The sequence below is a fragment of the Rissa tridactyla genome, chromosome 1 (assembly GCF_028500815.1).
Source record: "Rissa tridactyla isolate bRisTri1 chromosome 1, bRisTri1.patW.cur.20221130, whole genome shotgun sequence".
NCBI classification, from domain to species: domain Eukaryota; kingdom Metazoa; phylum Chordata; class Aves; order Charadriiformes; family Laridae; genus Rissa; species Rissa tridactyla.
The window spans coordinates 13,871,478-13,887,200 of NC_071466.1; positions in this window are offsets into that span (position 1 = coordinate 13,871,478).

Consider the following 15,723-nt stretch of genomic DNA (forward strand, 5'->3'; position numbering starts at 1 on the left):
GTCAAATTGAATGACAGCAATTTTTGGCAAAAGAGAATGGCTCCCATTAATTTTTTTCTGCAAGGCAACTCATTGACATCTTTACATTTAGTTCTGATTTGCAGCCAATTAGTGTGCAGTTGCACAACTGGAGCCAAACTCAACTCCTCTTGCTGTCAGCACTGCACAACCCAATTGCCTAAGACTGAAAATAAGTGAACCCAGGAAAAGCCAAAATTCTCTGGAGAACAGGATTACAAACTTTTAGTGAAGACATAGTTTATCTGTTAATATTGTAGTTAATGGTAAGTATTTTTCTTTTTTCTCCCAAAGTCTTATATTATCCAGATTACTCCTGCTTTGAAACGGGAGTAAGGAATGCTCTAAAAAAATCTCTACTCCAAGGATACAAGCCTAATTAGAACTAACCAATGTAGGATTACTAGATTTATAAGAGGGAGCTTGGCTGTGCATATTACACAGGACTGACTGGATTTTTATGCAGGCTTATAGTGGAAAAAACCTGCCTGGGTCACCCAGTCTCACCTTTATTTTTTCAGGATTACATCCTCCCTCCCTCTCTCCCTAGAGAGCCCACTTATTCTACATGCAGAAAAAGAAAAAGAAAAAAAAAAGATAAAAAGAAAAAGGAAAACAAAAGGGAAGAAATCAAAGAAATAAGGAGGAAGAAGGGAGGAATCCTTACAAAAGCCTTTCAGGAGATTTTATGAGAACACTGGTCTCTCACAAAAGAGAGTGTGCGTGCGTATTAATTCCAAAAGACAGAGAAATTATATAAACTTGAGAGTGGCCTCGCATGGTCATCTGTTCTAGCTGCCTACTGAAGGTCTCCATCTTCTGATTTGTGTACTATTCTTCTAACCCCGGCACTGACTATAGATTTAATAGCAGAAAAAAATACACCTCACAGGCTGCTGTGCTCACATACACAAGGAGTGGAGCAAAGGCAACCACGCTGGGTTATTTCTTAGTTGTATTTCACTTTCTTTTTTTGAAAGTGATTCATGAGAAGATTGTAAAAGGATCAAATGTATTTCCTGTTCCAAATTATGCACTCATTTCTGGTAAGATATTTCATCTCTCCAGAAGGCACTCTGCCGTTTCGGGGGTGGAAATTTTGTGTTTTCCCTTGGGAATTTGGTGTGGCTGGTACACAACTCGTGACACCCTGTTTCTTTTTTCCTGTATTCATCTCACAGATCATGAACACATTCACGGATTACAGATTGGAATTCCTGCAAGAAAGAGCTCATATTTGAAATTCCCTTATGCAAACATTAATTTTATTAAGATCTGTCAAAAAAAAAATATCTTTGAGCATGAAGAGGAAAGATTCACAATTTATTAGTAACTTAAGTTACAATTAGAGTTGAGACTTTATTTTCAAAAAAAAATCCTGCACTGCAATTATCAGAGGAGCCTTCTAAATTTCTACATCTTATCATACACACCTTTACTAGAGTGCCAGGTCTTTTGAGACACCTCCTGTTAATGCCTGGATACTTACCTTTACCTATAAATTCAAGAGAAACTCCAGTACGCCCTAAATTGTTATTTCCCCCATGAAGTTTCCCAGAACACTGAAACTTGCTACTTTATACCTCAAGGATACTTAAGAGCTTCTCCAGTCTGGCTGATCTATGACCTCTGCTTCACTGTCAGCTCTACAGCTGACCTGCTTGCAAATTTAAGCAAAATATTTCCTCTTTTTGTCTCTCTATTTCCATCTTTTGTGTTTTCTGTATATTTTAGCAGTCAGATTTGGAGGGCAGGGACCAGCCTATCATTACCTAACTTCTCACAACATTTAGTGGAGCCCTGACTCGTGGACTGTGTAAGCCCCAAACCACCTCTCATTGAATTTTTAACATTCAGTAGGTTTTGTTTCCAATATTATGTTTTCTCCCTTTCCTCCCCTTCCACAATATGTCCCTAGTTTTACTTCTGCTCTCTCTCCCTTCTCCAACATTTGTCTTCACCCAACTCCTCTCACTGTAGGACATGCAATTGCATTAACACGCATTCTTATTTTCCTTCTGCATCACTACTGAAGAAATTACTTGACAACAGAAATTACAAAGATCTTTGGCTTACTACCTGGCCCTGCCAAAAATGTTATCCGTAGTCCTAACCTTATATGTTCTTCATTTCATTTTCAGCCCCGGGAGAGCTCATGTTCAGGCTTATCTGAATTCTTTCTGCATGTGAGTTTTTCAGACACTGTATTTCACGCTCACTGCTTAATGGAATGATGTGCTATAGTCCAATAGCATAATAAACTAGATCAATTGCTTTGCTTTCAATGGCCATCTTAGTAATTCTATGAAAAAAAAAAAATCTGGCAAGATTTATTCTTTATAAACGTATTTATTTTTTTCCTTGTGCTTCTGAGGACAAATATTTTTTCTCTGTTAGGCTGGTTACCTATTTCTCTATTAGGCTGGAATACCTCCATAAAAGTACATAACATTATACCAACTTTGCACTAGGTATTTTATGAAAATGTCTTCCTCCTCTTTATAGCCAAGAAGTTCTGAATACTGACCTTAACAAATATTTTCCAAAAGAACATATTGACTTTTTCTTGTTTTAGAGTTTGGCTACTCAGGTTGAGACACCTCGGATCTCATTTGCAAAGTATATTGACACCTTTGGTTTTTGGACACACAAAAGTACCAGCAAATTTAAAAAAATACTAACTTTCCTCCTTTCCCACTGTCCGTGAAATACAAAGACAGCTTCACTATCTTGTAGGCATATTATGAGCTAAAATATGTTACTTAATATCTCAGATACTGTGCTAGTGAAGTACATACAGGTAGACAGCTCCATAAACATAATCTTTTTCTTCCTCCCTTCCTTTACACTTCAGCTGTCATTATATTACTTGTGCTAACACATAAAATATAATTTTTAATCTTTCTGTACTTTGTCATTCACAGACTCGGGATGGGTTGTTGTTCCAGAGGGAATCACTGAAATGAGGAACATGAGAAAGATCAGGTTTATGCAATACAAACCTGACTCAAAACAAAATCTATCCCTTTGTGCCATGTAGGCCATGTAGGACAGTAAAATATACACTGTAGCAGCTGCAATTTTTAATTTATACTCATTAAGATAAGAAGTTGATATTATATCTGGTGCTTTTTCTCCCAGTTTAACCAGCCATTGCAGGCCTTCTGAATCCTCCTCCTCAAATTGTGAATGGCACTTAGACTCCAAAATTACAAAAACATCTTCCAAACTTGAATCAAATCCAGACTAGAGGTGTTTCAGTAAATGGAACCATACTTGCTTTCATGCAAGACACATCTTTTGGGAGCTGCACATTAATCTCAGAACAAAAGCTCTCTTCGTCATCTGGTATGTGCATAATTACTTCAAAAGGTGGCTGGACAAATGACCTGAGCTCAGGAGAAGGAAACTACACAGAGCCTTCCCAGCCCCTTCCAAAGAGGACAATTGTTTCAAGCCCATCAAGGAAAGGAAATGATCGGCACAGCTACAAGTTAAGTCAATTTATAAGCTGCTAAAACACAGAGGGTTTGGGTTTGTTTTTTTTAAAAAAAAAAGTTTAATTTTGTCTCTATGTAAAATATTAATAATTATGCCACACGGTTTACATCTATGAGTTGATACTTCTTGCCATCAAGTCACTGTGTGGAATCTACCTTATTCCCATGTATCATTTGAAAAGTAACCCTAATTCTCAGAAAATCAGTCAATTAACATGAAGACTACTCATAATAAGCTAATGATAAGCCTTCGGGACTTGCTGGTCCCCATCAAGGGGAACATTTCAAAGGTGCTCCAGCATTTTGTGCTGCAAACATCATCATTCTTGTAGAAATGCCTTCTGGACTTTATATAAATCTGTAGAAGAAAGACCATCAATGCTCTGTTCTGCCTGTGTGAAACTAATGGCACAAACCATTTTTTTTTACTTCACATCTACATCACAGAGAATTCTCTGTCAAGTTTCTCCACATTTGTCTTCTGGTTTTGTGGTAATAAGATCAAAGGCCCCGTTGAAGGGACATTATCAACACAAGTAGCTCTTTTATTTTCAAAACCAAGTAAAAAAACATACGGGTCCATATTCGTCTGCCCAATGTTCTTTTAGTCTTTTTTTTTTTGTTTTCTGCAAATACATTTTTCTATTTTATAGCCTATCTGTTCCTCTTTTTCCAGATGAAAGACTATACATGCAAACAGATTCCAGAGTGAGGCCCGAGAACAATAAAAGACACCAAGTAAACTAGCTTAATTCACCTCATCCCACTGGTTATCACAGCTATGTTGACTGTGTAAACGGGTTCCTCCATGAAAAATAAATCTAATGAAGCCTGATATCACACAGATCTGTGTTTGATGATGCTTACAGCCTCTTGTTTCCTTCCCTCCTTTAGCTAAACTCCCCATCCGTCTCCTAGAAACTGAAGGGGCAAAAGTTGGTGCAAACTCTGATTGCTTGCAAGGTTTGGGAGCGCTGCTGCTGGACCAGCACACTCCACGGGCGAACATGATAGTCAGAGCTGATGACAATCACACAGGATTCATTTGAATGCCTTTCCCACAGTCTCAGTTTTGACAGAACTTCAAAGAGTATCTTTGAAAAAATTTTAAAGGTGGTAGCTATGCCTTCTGACAGACTGGTGAATTGGCCAGAACGCGTCGATGTCTGTAAAAGGTGATATGACAGGTAAAGATCCACATATGCAACTATATAATTCATTGCCTTGGCATATCAGGGTAAAAACCTCAAATTTTCCAGAAGAAAATGTCACCAGAGAGAAAACAGTGCAGTCCATATGCACTTTGCAGAGAGAGAAGAGAAACTCAACATATTTATCTATCAAAGAGAGAATTAAGTGATAACTCAGGTGTGATTGTTTCACGCCTCCTTGAGGAATGGATGTGAAGAGTTCCCTCTGTAACAGATAAATGTCGTAGCAAGACACAATGATTACAGACTGAAGCTAGGACCATAAGGCTGGAAATAAAATGCAGTTGTTAAGAAGTGAGGGAGAACTTAAAACCAGCAATTGATGTGGCAATCAGAGTAGATGCAACGCTGAGAAGGAAAAGTCTCTATCATAGCTTTAAAACATAAGTGCTTTTACAAAGATACTTTATATTCCACCCCAAAGCCAACTGCAGGAATTATTGGATGTTCAGGACCTTCCACATTATGCTAAAAGTTCATTTTGACTATCATAAGGTAGTGTTTTGGCCTCAGCATCCACAAAGAGCTCATATCTGCAAGGGATTCTGTGCCATTTCACATGTCCATTACAACATGTAGGGCTTGAAATAGGGCCAACACAGTGCTGAGCTACCCTCGTTTGACCTTACAGTGGTTCAAAATTACCTGCAGTGGCCATAGTCTAATGATGTCCAAGCAGCTTGAGAATGTAAGTACCCTCTTATTTCTCTTACCAGGGAACCTAAGGGATGTAGGACATTTACCCGAAGACCCCCAGTAGATCAGTAGCAGAGTTGGGGGATGAATCACACTCTCTTGACTCCTTCATTGATATCTTGTGGATGGAAAGCCTTTAAACCTTCTGTCCCTGATGTTGGCTTTGTGAGACCACCAAACAACATAGTGTGTTTATACAATACAGGTCCATCCATAGAATAGAATCATAGAATCATTTTTCTTGGAAGAGACCTTTAACATCATCAAGTCCAACCATCAACCTAACACTGCCGAGTTACCACTCAACCATGTCCTTCAGAACCACGTCTACACATCTTTCAAATACCTCCAGGGATGGTGACTCAACCACTTCCCTGGGCAGCCTCTTCCAATGCTTGATAACACTTTCAGTGAAGAAATTTTTCCTTATATCCAGACTAAACCTCCCCAGGTGCAACTTGAGGCCATTTCCTCTTGTCCTATTGTCTGTTACTTGGGAGAAGAGACCGACTCCCACCTCTCTATAACCTCCTTTCAGGCAGTTGTAGCACGCACCCTTCTTTCTGGTAGCTGTGTCATCCGGTAACACTGCCCCAGGGCTGCCTCTCGCTGGCATCTTCATACTTACCTCACATTCTCCTGGCCTGGACCTTCATCCAAACCATTCAGAGCTGCTCACTGCCTTGCCAGCCTGAAAATGTTTTAGGTGTCACAGCTGGGGATCAATATCAGACCTGGCACTATTCAACATTTTCATCAATGGACTAGAAGTAAACATAAAATCACCGCAGATAAGTTTTGCAGAGCTGAGATGGAAAAAACGGCAGAGTGGAAAATAGTAACAGACATAGGGCATCGTTCAGAGCAAGCTGGTGTTAGGGAAGTGATTTCATCCAAATAAGTGCAAATTCATATTCCTAGGGAAAAGAAACCCAATACATATCCACTGAGGGGCAACATTAATATCTGTGTGCGTTATAGTGGACAGGCAGTTCCAGTGTGAGCACACACTGCAGATCTGTGGTGGAAAACTACAAAAATGAAAGCTCACAAAAGGTTATTCTTCAGTGAAAGACTTAAGAGTTCCATTTGTTTTTAAAGGTAAAATTATTTCATTCAAATGTAATATCTTTGTCGGAGAAAATACAGTGTTCTAAATACTGGATGGGACTTTAATCTGGTGGGGAATAAAGTTTTTTTATTGTTTTGGGTTTTTTTTTAAGGTGCGTGGAAGCATAAAGGAGGCAAACATAAATTAGAAACTACAAACAAAATTCTAGCAGTAAGGGAGACTAAACTCTTGAGGAAAATACCACAGGGAGTGTTGACTTTTAAGCCTCTTGATGTTCTCTCATAATGACCTGGTGCCTTTTTGTTTAAGGGCTAAGGTTGCTGGATGTCAGGTAACAGTCTGCAATGCACCAGGCTGGGGTCTGGTGATCTCCTCATCCCTTTTTCATCTTTAAGCTCTATGATTATGTGAATATTGTTGCCTTTACACTTTCATAGCTGCTCCTTTTCTTGTTTCAGTCTCTAGCCAAACTGTGAAGGAATCCAACACTTTTTGCCTAGCCTTACTAAAAGCAGTCCATGTTTTATTTATACACATCCATTTCTGCTCCAACAGTTGAACTATCCAGTAATGAGCAAAAGCAGAAGTCTTAGTCCCTTACTCGTACTCCTGGGCTATATATACCTTTTCATATTTTTTGCAAATGCCAATTAAACTCTGTGAAGTATGAGGTGAAACTAGCAAAGTAGAAGTGTATTTTCTGTGCATTTATACAGCATTTTGTAGAACGTATTCTGCAGTTTTTTTCTTACATTGCCTGGGAGGCTTTTCAGCAGCATGTCATTATCCCAAAAATGCATTATTTCTTGTAGATACTTATTTTGTGACTATATGTATTATAAGTACAATAAAAACTGATCTAATAGAAGAGTTTAAAAAGAATTCTAAGATTTTTTTAACCGTAGGTAATACAGTTACTACAGGCAAGTTTGAAGTAAAGCAAGGCGATGTTTCACCAAAACATGATGTGCCCCAAAACAGCCTGTGTTCCCATTATGTAAGTATTGAGCCCTAAAAATAAGACTTAATCTGTGTTTAGGCTTTGTGTTGGATCTGAAACAGGAGGGAATTCTACCCAGGTGGAGAAGACAGAAGAATTCAAGGTTTCTGGAGAGCACATAGCACAGAGGGAGGACACTGTACTAGTCACACCTTCAGGCATCTGTAGCCAAGCCCAATATTCACCTGCAAGACCCGTGCCCAGTGACTGCACTTCTTGGGTACCCTGTTTCTTCCTCCACCATTTCTTTGTCCTCTATTTGTTTTCCAGGCAGGAATTACTTCTTGGCAGGAACTTAATGCACAAAGGGTCTCAACGTGTAATGGGAGCCACCTATCTTCTAGGGAATTTGTACCAGCCTCTCTAGAGACTAAGCTGAAAATACTGCAGTTCTGAAGCCGCCCTGTCCTAAACAGTTGCGGTAAAACATAAAGGTGTTTGTTTCTTGCCAGGAGCAGCCTTATGGAAAGCCAGCCTTTGAGAATCCAGGGAGTGTATTTACACAGCTATTACTCATAGATAACTGCAAAATAAATGACAATTTAACTCACCCGTGGGTAATAAATCTACCTTTCTCAAAATTAATACCTTAGGAGTCCATAAATATTTATGAAAAAGGAGGAAGAAAAATAGAAAAAAAAAAAAGTCAGGTAAAACTCATAATTTGTTCCTTTGGAGTACTGGATAATAGGCACTACAACTGGCTGTGAAATTTAGCCTTTTCTATCTTTAGATATTATCTTTCAGTTCCAGAGTCTTCTCTCCATGTTTCCCCAGAACAGAAAGACCAAGAAATGAGAAATTACAAAGTCTAGAAAATGTTTCAGTCTTCCAGCATTTGGTCAGTACTTCAGAATCTGGAGTGTCCTGCATTATGCTCCATGAGAACTTTCTTGATTTAAAATGTTTTGAAGCACACATGAGCTGAAGAAAGCACCTACTTATGCATGTACCCATAGATAGAAAGACTTGGATAACTTCTTCCATTATCTCTGTCCACTGCAATAAAACCAGGATAAAGTTCCGAGACCCCTAGCTGGGATTATAAAAAGCAATAGTTCTGGGTAATCACCCCTCTAGGTTTGATCTTTTGACAGGAATACATTGTATTATTGTTCTTGAAGTGTCTTCATTGAGTAGCAAAGAAAAAGGGAAAGAAGAAAGAAAAAAAACAGAAAGAAAGGTATCAGTTATTCTCACCTGGTTAATTGCCACAGTGAGTCCAGCACCGTGTCTTCAATGCTACTAAGAGCTTTACTTTCTGTTTGATTTCAGAATACCGTGATGGCTTTATACCTTTTTATCTTTTGGTTCCTTTTATTTTTTTTTTATTCAACATTATTCCCTCTCTTGCCTTACCACTTCAGCTAACTCTAACACAACATGGAGGGGGGGAGGTGACCTACGCAGACCCAACCAAAAAAAACCCAACAATTTCTTTTGCAAATACAGAGAGATGTGACAGTAAAGACCAAAATATGGCAGTCAACAACCACTGCAAAACCAGAAGCTACACAGTTTGAAGGGAAAGTCTCTAGACAATCCAGAGTGTTGTTTGCTGCCACAGGGTAGTTCACCTTACTGCAGGACAAACTACACATTTCCTCATCTATCTAAGCCCCAAAAGAAATAAACTGCACTGGGAAAAAACACTGTTATATTGACAAATTTTGCTGGCATTGCAATGTCTGTAAGGTATCATTTCTCGTCGAGTTGAACAACGTGACTGTGGTAGGAAAACTGTGATGCCAACCCGCCCAGCAGCAGTCCCAAGATTCTTGGCCCTGTTCTATATTAAATATTAAGAGCATTCTAATTCCAAACATTGAGAGGGGTCATTCTTCTCAATGACCATTACAGCGGGGTTGGAATTAGATGATCTTTAAGGTCCCTTCCAACCTGAACCATTCTATGATTCTATGATTCTATATTCTAATTCAGAAATGTAGCACTACGATTTAACAAAGGAAAAGAAGTTCCATCCTATGAATAAAATGTCTCCAATGTGGAGGTCCAGGACCAGAATTAAAATGTTTGACAAGCTTCTTACAAACTATAGCATTGCCCCCAAAACAAGAAAAATGCCAACATTTAGAGAACAAAATGATAGAAGCTGGAAATAACGACTGGCACGGTATGCGATGGGGCAAGGCGAGGCACGTTACATAAATAAAAAGTAACATGGCAGAAATGTATTTGTAAAGAGGCAAGATAGTCAGCTGAGCTGGCTGAAACTGATGGAAACAGAAGCTGTGTGCTGAACAGGGAGTTAGGGACATCTCGGGAAGAACAAGAGCTTGACTGATGCAGATTTTTGAGAACAAAGCAAGATCCAGCAAAACTATGTAGTCCAACGCTGAAAAAAAATAGGTGGGGAAATGAGGTGTCCAGAAGCAGCTTGTGAAGGTCTTAGGGATGAGCTGAGGCCACTGCTATTTGCTGTGGTATTTTCTCAACAGCAGATCAGGTCTTGTGAGGTACTGTCTCCATGGGTTGTCCCCATGCACTTGGACTACATCCAGAAAGGCCTTCCAGCTTCCAGCCTCGATCTTCATCCCAGCTTTCTCAGCTGCATTTCAGCTGAGACATGGCCCATGCTATTCCTGCTTATCAAAGATGTCCCTGATGATCTAGATGATCTTTAAAGGTCCCTTCCAACCCAAACCATTCTCTCATTCAATGATTCCATGAAGAAGGTGAAGATCCTGGCAGGAGGAAGGATCCTGGAAGTGGGGGAGATCCTGGAGATAGCGGAGATATATGGAGACAAACACTGGAGGATGCCCAGGGACCTCAGCCAGTAATGCCCAGGACTGGTAACTACAGCACCGACCAACAAAACCTTGTGCCTGACCTCCCTGCTGGGAGGGAAAGTCAGGACCTGGTGAACGTAGTGCTGGGAGGAGCAAGAGAGTGAATGTGTGAGATAACTGAGTAGGTAAAAGCTCTCTGCTTGGTGGCAAATAAAACCCTGTATCCAGATCCACTGTGCATTGTCACTTACAACCATTACACTTGTGGGCAGCAGGCACATGGTCTTGTGGTTGGCTGGGACTATCAAGACAACAGGGACCTCACCTGGATCCTCACCAGGGATTTACTGCACCTGTAACCATTAGGCCGGTGTTTGAAAGCACACAGGTCCACCGACTGGCTGGGGGCTGTCATGCTGCCGTTGGACGTGATCTTTGTGACACTGTTGTTAGTGTGGTCTTTGGCACCACTGTAACAGAAAGGGTTTGTGTGGCTCTGGAAGCCTTCCAAGAAATTTTCCTGCTTCCCACCTAAAGTAACAACGCCAAAAATTGAACATGCCTTGCTTTGCTTCTTAGATAACCCCACTGAATGCAGGCACGTGTTCTTATTAGCATCACTGCCAGCTGAGTCCTTAGACCCCCTCCGATTCTCATCTTCTAAAATCAGCTGTGCCAACGGGATTCAGCAAAACCAGCAGAAAGTTGAGATTCTGGAATAAATTTAATTCAGATATGGGTTTATGATATAGAGGTGTTCCAAATGAACAAAGCAGAGCATAAATAACAGCCCACAGCATGATGACAAGCAGCATGACTTAGTCGAAAATTGAGAGGCAGGGACAGAGCGAGCCTTGCTCTCTGAGCCAGAAAAGATCACTGGATGCAGGGCACAGCAGTGACTTGCAAGAAAGTTGCTTAGGCAGGAAGAGAATGGTCAATTTTAATAAATACATATGAAACATATTTATGTGTCTATAAAAAACAAGAAACTTTCATCCAAGCTGACATGAGTTCAGCAATTGTAATAGCAATACAGAACTTCAATTGGCAGAGAATTCAAGCTAAAAATCAGCAAAGGAAGGAATCTCCAAGTGGCAGGTAGGGTGAAGCATTAGGATGGGAAGGCACAAAAGCATCCATGGACTCATCAGCCTCAGGAGAGAGAGCACTGACGCAACAGCCCCACAGAGGTAGCGTATGCACCACGGGTTCTGACAGACGCTTGAGACAACAAAGAGCTGTCAACGGAGAGGGGAAAGCCAGGACACGAATCTGATCCAGCTCTCCATGCAAAAATTTTGAAAATTCTCATCGAGGTTATGGAGATTGAGTAAAGTAGTTCCTGCGTTGGAAAAAAAAAAACCAACCCATACTACGTACTCTTTCAAGGGTGGCTTGTAAGACCGACATGGTGAAAGAGGCCGAGTTCTCTCTTGACAGACTTACTCCCTGTGTACAGCTGAGTCACATTCCGTCCCCTCAGCGATAATGAGTTTGCTGAGCCCTGGGCTGATGCCCTCCAGAGCTCGCCCAGCTGTGGGAACGAACGGATCCTCTCTCTCCCTTGTGTGCCAGAAGAATCGCTCCAATGCTTTCCATCAACACGAGGCCGTCAACAGCAACAGTGTCACGGGCTTTGAAGAAGACGGTGTAGCACAGATGACGCTGAGGGACTAACTAATCCTCACGATGATTTTATTAACCACGACGAAGTATGAAAAACAGAGCGCTGGGCTTGTTTTCTGCAGAATCTCTGGTTTCTCAGGGCTGGCAGTTGAAAACAACAAAAAAAAATGTTCTGTTCTGCAAAGCAAGGGTATTAGATATGAAAATGGTCAAAAAAATCAATAAAATCTGAACTTTCCAATGGCATTTTTATGTCAACATTTAGACAAATGGATACGTTAAAGATATGATTTATTTGAATTTTTGGGTGTTTACAATACCATTTTGGAAAGCTGCCGAAAACTAAAATACAGAACAATCAATTCTCCTTAAGCAACTGTGTGCAGACACAGATAGGGGTGCTCCCAAAATAAAAATTTTGTTTCTGAGTGCATATGTGAGAACAGAACCGAAAAGGACTGGCTTCAGTAGTTTGAGTTCACTCCTTCAAAGTCAAAGGCCAGGAGTCAAAGTTTGTCCAGCATAAATTACCCACAGAAGTCATGAGAAGCACTTCACAAAATTCCACATCCACAAATTTGAAGAAATGACTGAACTGTTAGAAAACACTAAAGAAGCTACTATCTAAAGAAAAAGTTTGCTTGGGGGGGGGGTGGGGTATGCATATCTTCTACTGCAAAATCAGAGGAAGGCCAAAACTGAGCAGTACCAGGCAATGAGACTGAGCCCCAGGAAAACCTGGTTTTCTCAGGGAATGTGAGTGGGGTCTTCGAGGAGCTGCCAAATCTGGTAGCAGAAAGGAGGGGAGTCTGCCACCGCTCCGTGTCCCCAGGCCCAGCCCATGGTGAGGCTGTGCACGTATTCCCAATTGGCACACATATGTCTGTGCACACACACACACACAACGTATAGATACACGCACACAGCAACAAAGACCAACGCAGAAAACACAGTGCTCTCACAGTCACAGACAGCACCAATGGCCTGATCCTGTTCTCCTCTCCGGCTGATCAGGATGAAAGGTATAGCAAAATAAACATAAATATATATATATATGTACATATATACACATATGCATATATATAGAGAGACACAATATGGACCTCTCCAGCCTCTTCAGACATTCAGTCTCCAGTTACAGCTATAAACGGAGTTTAGTGAGACGACAGGAGAGACTGCACTGGTCAGGCACAAGGCACGGACAGACAGACACCTGTACTGACCATCCCCTGCTCGCATGTGACTGACTCCTCCCTTTTATCTCTACATTCATAGAATCATAGAATTTCTCTATTTTTCCCAAAAAAATTGATCCCTCCCTTTGCCCACCTTTGGTTCCTACCCTAAATGTCCGTAACAAGTCCTGCACAAACCCAAAATACACTTCCCACACGTCCCACAGGGTGTCCCCCACCCCTGTAAGCAGTAATGTCCTCAGTCTGTCGGGTGATCTTGGGAGAGCCTCTCCCATTGACCCATTTGATGGGTTTCACACCCCGACCATGGTGTGACCATCAGTCTCCTGCAACAGCCTTGGGAGCAGCCGGGTCAGGGGCTCCATTTCTCTGATGAGGTTGTTGGGGTTCCCCCTTCCCTTTGTGTTTACAGAGATTAGTCTTTAGCCACACCACTGGCCCCTGTTCCCCTTCCTTGTCGTCGTTCTACAAGACAGGCTCCTCAATCATTTGGTGCAACCTGTGAAATCTGCTTTTTTAAGATAAACCCTTAATAAGCTCTTCTCCTGTAAGAGTGAAGAAAAAAGGTAAATGTATCTAATGTGGGGTTCATCCACCCACGATCGTGCCTCTGTGCTCCTTTTTCGCTGTGGAGATGAGCCCTTTGACATATATCCTTGCAGATTCTGTAACTTGAGAGGCATCGTCTTCTGTGTGCACTGAAACTGCTGATCTCAAATGAATGTCTACTTATACGCTGCCTTCCACACCCCAGCTATTATCCGCATGGAGTGAATCTACAGAACTGTAAATTGACATCAATTCTTAATTGTTAATAAAAACGTATTAGGGAAAACAAATGAAATGAAGAGTAAAACCAAAAATGACGACTACCAGATGGTACTCACCCAAGTGTTCTAGAAGAACTCAAATACGAAACCACTGGGCCAGTAGTAGTGATTATAAACTAATATTTAAACCAGTCTCAGTACACATGGCCAGGGTGTAGTCAGCTCACAGACCTATATTATACTAGTCAGAACCATACTGGGGTCTTAGAGGGTAACTCGGCCAACTTTGGGCAAGATTCAGACTTCTCATGCCATGTAAAATGGTCCAGGGTAGCCAAGACATCTGCAGGAGACCTGTAGATTATGCACAAAAGGACTGAGAATGTTCTTCTCCCTTCCTGAAACCCCACCAAACTGTCGCATCGGTCTCTCCTGTGGACAGCATGTGAAAAATAAACTATAACAGGTGTTAGTTACATTGCTTAATTTTCTACCAGAGGATACTTCAACACTTGAGAAACCTACAAGGAGCAAAAATACAGATTATTCCATACAGAACAGAACAAATTAAAGCAGAAGAGTAGGAGGTCTGACAAGGCTCATAATGCATTCCAGCAATTACAGAATGGTAGTGATGTACACAGCTTCTCCAGATCATCTGGAAACGTTTTAATATAAAATGAATAAAATAATCACTTTTCCATGATGTCCCTCTTACCCTTCACTCCACCTGAGATAAACTGAGGGGAGTCCTTCAAGTTTTTCATCAACTAATCTCATTCCTCACTTCTAGCTGGTAGCTTTCAAAGTGACACTTTCCCATCTCTGTCAACATGTCGAGACAGCACAAATCCTATTTCAATTCATCTTCATTAATATATACATTTTGAAAAGAAACAGTAAGTAAATGGTGGTGCAGTTCTGCAGAAGGTACAGCAGGAGATTTCAGGAGAGACATCCAGTGATGTCTTATGCTGCTTATAAATATTTCGAACTTACTGCTTTAACATGGAATTAGGATACATGCAACTACAGCATGATCTGGGTAAGCACATTAGAGCAAAACTGGCAGCAAATTATTTTTAAAAATTACTCCATAGGTCTGCATGTCGAGGTCCTTATTCAGATGTTGAGTTTACTACAGAGCTGGGTCACCCAGAACACGGACACCACTGTCTGGGTTTTATTTTATATCTCTATCTCGGAAATCCACCCCCATCACCACCCTGTTAAAGAGCGTTCCTGAAAACCAGTGTAAAAAAATGGAAATCTTTGTTGCCATAAGCAATGACTGAAACAACTGGGAATGCAGAACAGCATGAAGGCATCCATGTGTGATCTGGAGATATGACAAGGGACCTGAGTCCTTCCTGATCAGCAGTAGGAGACAAGGCAAGATGGAGTGGTAAACCATCACTAGCATTTCAGAGTTACATCCTCTTGTTGCCACTGTAAGCAGCATGACGTTAGGGGGTATTCAGATTTACCTGAATCTAAATTCAGATTAAGTTTAGATAGGGCAGCATGGACATAAATGTCCATACAAGATCTGGGTGTCCAAGTTCCTCCAATAGTCATTGAAGCCTAGAGAGCAAGTCAGCGCACTTGACGTGCATCAAAATGGATCAAGACCAAGCCTCAAGGCAGGCATTTAATGTCATTTGTGATGCCGCAGTATTTCTGGGACATTTGCATGCAGGTGCACAGGTATCAGCAATTAACTTACAAGAAACCTGTGCTTTTCTGGAGTAACACCTGCAGATGGCACAAGGTACTATGTTCGGACAAATTAATGCCCTCCCCCTCCCACCCCATAGTGGTTAAATGACTCTAAGCTCCATTACCTGTGCTGCCCAGGGACTCAGTCCGGCTGCCAAG